Genomic DNA, 6,102 nt, shown 5'->3' with positions numbered 1-6,102 from the left:
GGTGCTCTAACACCCGCATGACGCCTGTCATGTCAATTTCACTTTGGCCCCGTTGGCCCCTGCTCACCCCCCTGTGCCCTCAAAACAACAACCAACCACCTCTTCCACCCCCTGGCAGGACCTGTGGCACGAGAGGTGGCTGTGTTAGACAGTTAGAACAGAACACTGTGCCACTCTGCTATCGCATGTTGGCATGACTACACAGAGGCTACAAATGTCTCTGCCCAGCAAGAGGCACATGACCCACAAATGTTACAGTTCTAACATGGTAGGTTACATATAAACCTGTTGTTGTGTGATGCCCAATCTAATGCCTGAATGGAATGGTTTTTGAGGAAACTGGTTTATAATAATAATAATATAATTGTCAGATTTTAATGGCACAAGCGACACACTGCAACACACACGTGGATACATGGAGGCGACACAGGACACACACACACACTTCTGAGGTCGCTGTGAATTTCTGCTCTGCATTTTCCCATCCCGGACTGTCCTTTCTCCAGGACCCCAGGAGCAGTGGGCAGCTTTAAAGCGCCCGGGGACCAAGTGAAGTGAACCGTCTGTCTTAGTCAGAGACGGACAGGAGAGCGTTCTCTTCTTTTGCATGTTTTTTCTGTTGGGCTTCTTAGTGGAGGAAACCCCTTGTGAACATGGGGAGAACATGCAAACTTACTAGTAGTAACGCTTTACTCGATCTCTCTGTCAAAAGACTGACATAACTTGTCATAAGCAGGTTATGCCTGTTTTCAGTCAGCCATTGCCTAATAAGGTGACAGTGTTGTCCTACAATTATAATTCATTAACAAAACAACTGTAAGAATACTGGATGCAATAACAGCCTTTGTCACATAGTTATAAGCTGTCATAGTATCAGTTTTTGAAAGCAGTCCTGACAATGACTGATGATTATTGTCAGCTGTCACTGTTGACTGGACACTGTCATGACCGTCATGTAAGGGATAACGGCCGACGAGCTGTGCAGTTCTACGAAGTTAATGGACGCTGCGGGGCAAAGAACACCACGACGCGGAGCGGAGTATTTACTTCGTAGAACTGCACAGCTCGGAGGCCGTTATCCCGCTTATCTCCCGTTACAACATCCAAAAATGTTTTTATTATTATTATTATTGTTATTTAGAATTTCCTTTATCTTTAGGAAATTTAATATGCATAATAACCTGATGAATTCTTGATTTGAAGCCTAGTGCTCCCGTTAGAGAAAGTAGTGCCTGGAACCGGCTGTTTTTCAAAAAACAAAACGCTACGTTGGTTGTCAATGGTAACCATTCAAGAGCATTGATATGGAATGGCGATTTAACTTTTCTACTGGGACTACGTCCAAGGTGTGCGGTTCCACGAACTTAATGTACACCCCATTAGCCAATCAGAAAACAGTATTTCGTTCCAGAGGGAGATAAGACAACGTAATGAGAGGACATGCCATCTGCAATGTCATGCAGTATCAATGACATGATAATGTCAGTCTTACAATGACGGGTTCAAGCAGAGTGTTCATTAAATAATTAATTATTTGTTAAATAATGAATATTCATTAAAGAATGAATAATGTCCATTAAAGAATCCAGACAGTACTGAGCCTCATTACAGTGTAACAACACGCACTGCGACATTGCTATGCTTACATTTTAACTCTGATTATTTAACCATGCGTGTGACTTTACGGCAGCTAAATAGGCCTCCTTGTTTTGGCACAGCACGCCGCGAGTGACGGGGGCGAAAAATAACCGCTGTTTACTCATAAATCACGGCGGAGCCTTGGCAGGCACACAGAGACGGGTGTTGTGTGTGTGTACGTGGAGCTGATTATCATAGGCGTGTTGGGCTTCGCTCTGCCACATACCGCCACGTGTGTCACCATGCACCGGGGGTCCAGGACACAAGGAGGGGAAAGGAGAGGAAAGGTAAAAGGACACACACACACACTCCTCACGTCACGCCAGAAACCTCCACCTCTCTCCATCAGAGCTGCTGCCAACTGTCAATGTCAGCCTGGCTTTATGAAAACACAAACCCTGCAAACGCTGTTTACACGGGGTAGAACATTTGGGCCTGCAATAACATTACAGCACTTGCGTTTGCAGGGCTTGTCTTTCATCGCCTTTAAGCTCCCCTCCTCTAAAAGCAATAGCACAGGGAGTGAGTGAGAGAGAGAGCGAGAGAGAGACAGAGAGAGAGAGAGAGAGAGCAGGGACATCTTTTTGACACATGGCTGAGAACTGTCAAACGTACCGTCTGAAGACATCCATTACTGGCAGGCCGGTACAGCCGGGGTCATGGCTGACGTTGTCTCCCAGAGCTTTGCCCTCACCTGACGGCAAATGACGGTGCAGATAAGGGGGGGGAAGGTGGGGGGGGGGGGGGGGGGGAGACGCCAGAGAGTGGCCACTAATTCATGCGGAGATGAGATGCCAGCCGATCGATGCAATGTCCGCAAAATTCACTTATCAGAGGTCAACGACCACAGACTCTTCACAGCGGCACTCTGTGTCATGGACTGGGGGGGTGGGGTTGTGGTGTTGAATGGGGGGGGCTGGGGGCGTGATGTCGACTGAGATGTGTGAGTCAGCGAGGGAAGGAGCCCTAGGATGCTGCCTGCTTGCATACATTTGCACACACACATACACACACACACACATGCAAGCGCTCACAGAGCTCTGACAGAGGACCCCATCAGCACCCATCGATCCCACCCCTCCCACTCACACACACACACACACACACACACACACACACACACACACACATATATATATATGTGTGAAGTATGTCTGTAAATTACCTCTAATGGGACTGCAAATGCAAGCTCTGCACCGTCTGCCCAGATGATGCATGCCGGCGGAACGACCGGGCAACCCGTCTCCCCCGCTGCGCTCCCGTGGCAAGCGGCTGTCGCCAACGCTGGCGCCCCCCACTGAGGAGCCATTTGCAGGGGGTGGGGGGAGACATTATGGCCCCCATCTCGCACGGGGAAGGGGTGCATGTGGGTGGTGGAGGGACGCTGAGTTTTATGAAAGGCATTGGTCCTGCTGTTGACAGCCCAGCCATCAGCCACACACAGTCTACCCTGCAGCCTCCGATTACAGTAAGCACATGTAGGGAAGATGGAGGAGGGGGAGGGAGGGAGGAGGGGGGGGGGGGGGCAAAGAGGAAGGGGAAGAAAAAGGAAAACAAAACCATAAGAAACTGACGAGCTATAAGGTCGCCGGAGCCGTGGAATTGGCATCGAGCCACTCGCCATTGTCGTCAAAAACACAACAGCTGCGGTGAGCCGCTTTAGCCCTCTCAGCCGTTAATGCCGTTAATAAGCTGCGCTTACAAGGGTGATGCATCGTTAAACGTAGCGGCTTTCCGACTTTAATGGTCACATTACTCACATGCAAGTGGTCAGGCTTGGCCCTCGGCAGTCATGACTCAGACTCAGGCACGTTGACGAGCTGTTTCCTCTGCGACCCGTGTTTTCTGTGGGGGGGGGGGCTCTAACAAGAGGTGACTAGTGACCTACTGATCTTTTCTTCGGGTCGGGTGTCTGAATAAACCTCTATCGCCCCACCAGTTGTCATCATGCTGAAAAATCAGACATCAATTGCCTCAGCCACTGTTTTTGTTGAGGATTGAGTGTGTTTGTTTGGGTGGTTGTGCGTGTTTGTGTGTGTCTGTGTGTGTGTGTTTGTGCAAATGTTTGTGTCAGGCTTCACAATTCGTTCCTTTCATTCTGACTCTCGGGTTAGCCCAGCTGGAAGCTACTGATCGGTGTCTTCCAGAGGCGATCGTCAGGTGACTCTTCCCCTGTCACATCATGTCGCTCATGTCACTACTCATCTTGAAAGTAGCTTCCTGGGAGGGGATTAAGGCCTGGGCGCCTCCCGGGGGTCTGTGGGGGATGCGAGCAGAGGGATCGGTCCAGCTATGTAATTTTTCACCTGAGAACACACACGCGCGCGCATTTGTCACGGCCCATAACTCGACGGTGTTATGGACAACAGCGACAGCGCTATCGCATCCTCCGACAAAGGCGACCATTTGACATGCGGATGGCGTCGCCGCTCGTAAAAAAAAAAAATCCCCTCTCTCCCTGAGGTCATCCCTCGCTTCCGGGCAACGATTCCCTGCTCCTTTTCCATCAACCGCCGAGCGAGGTCCCACAGCAGGGGGGGCCACAATGTGAAACGTCGCCTCAATCAGGCAAAGAACTACCTGGGGCTACTGCACAGCTGCGGAACCTTCTAGAAAATAAATATCGCCTCAGAAGCAATTACAGCCAGTGTTGTGACACCACTGAGGCACCCCTGGCCTTCGAGCTCTGAGGACAAACCTGTTCTGTATAATGTGCCTGACCCCTCCGCGCAGGCCATACGTTCTATATACCTTGGTCAGCAGCACCCATGCAGTTTTCCTTTCCTGTGACTCTCCTGCGCCCTGATGGCCGGCCTGGATGAGGACTCATAAATCACGGGCTGGGGGAGAAGACGGGTAAAAGTTGAGAAAGTTCGCCGCTACAGAACAGGGGGGGGGGGGATTGGTGGGATCCACACGAGCAAGCGAGGGAGCAGGCGAGCGCATGGGCGTGTAGACGGAGAGCAAACACATTGAATAATTCCTGCCGCATGTCAAGCGTGCTCACTTAGTGAAGCCGAGGGTCTCCGGAGAGAGACTTTTTCTCGAAACTCTTGAAGCTCTCTTGCATAATTCATCTCTTGCCAAGGATTCATCTGTGGGTGACATCCCCTATAAGCATACATCATTTACAAGCTAACCATTGACAGCTTAATTATGGAAACTCTGTGTCCTTTTGGACAGGGGACAGGAAGCCTATTGCGACAGAGCTTGCAAACCTACTATTAAAACCACATCACACAGACAACCGTGCCTCAGTGCCGTTTTTTTTTTTTTTTTTACAGTACTGTTTTGACCTTTTCCTGGTGTTTAATAAGTAATATGTGAGTGAAGCTTTCCAGGCGATGCATGAAAATTCATATGTGTTCAGGGGCAGCAATGATATATCACTGCGCTGATTATTGCTTTCATCTGCTGCTCAAATAAAGTGCTCTCCAGTGTTTGTCTTTAGTTGCTTACTTTTATGTATGCATATACAGTATAAATACATATATATATAAACTTTAATTTCCTTCGTGGAGAAATGTAGACCAATATTTATGCAGGTGCAGCCACTTAAAATAAATCAGGCAGAAGAACAATTACATCTTTCAAAAGGCCTCGGGTTGTGCCAGAGCAACAAAAAGCAATGATGGAAATTAAATCAATGTGGACTGAGGTTCATCCGTCCGCCTCTCGAGACAGCGCGCAATTCTCTCTGGTGCCTGCAGGAGGCGGTGGTCCAACGGAGACGGGGTGCCACAGTGCTGCCGAGGTGAGCTCTGCCGGGCTTTAAGGGCTCTCCTGGACCACAGCCAGGACCCGGAGAGAGAGAGAGAAGAAGGGAGGCCACGAAAGGGAGACCAGCGGGTTGGTCAGGGGGAGCCTGAAGCGCTATATGACTACATGTGCGAACACTCAAGAGATATTAAGACACGTGTAGTCTGGCATGGTGCTCCCATCGTTCATGGATGTATGCGTGTGTGTGTGTATGGGTGTGTGGGTATGTGTGTCTGTGTATGGGTGTGTGTGTGGGGGGGGGGGGGGGTGCTAAAAGCAGTGAAAAGCTATCTAATTACACAAACAGCTTTGTATGATCTTGGATGGGGTGTGATGTGAAAGGAAAAGAGGGCCAGGGGTGGAGGGTGGAAATATCACTGATCCTCTTCTAAGGTAATTACTGAGAAAGGGGTGTCCAAAAAGAACATGGAGGAATAGTGTGTGAACATAGGACTGTATGTACTGACTGCATGTACAACCAGCCCCCCCCCCCCCCCCCCCCCCCCCCCCAACACACATACACACACACACACACATCCTCCATGGGTTCATGCATTAGGTCGCCGGAGAACAGGAGGAATCTAGAACCTCCGTGAGTCGCTTGTAAGCACAACATGGCTCTTGATTAAAGTCAGTGCAATCCTCACTGGAAAACACAAGTGCCTACTAACTGTTAGCGTGATAATAGTTGGCACCAAATGCACT

Source organism: Sprattus sprattus, assembly GCF_963457725.1.
Source record: "Sprattus sprattus genome assembly, chromosome: 3".
Lineage (NCBI taxonomy): Eukaryota > Metazoa > Chordata > Actinopteri > Clupeiformes > Clupeidae > Sprattus > Sprattus sprattus.
The sequence above is the reverse complement of the archived record's forward strand: the minus strand, read 5'-3'. Positions refer to the sequence as shown.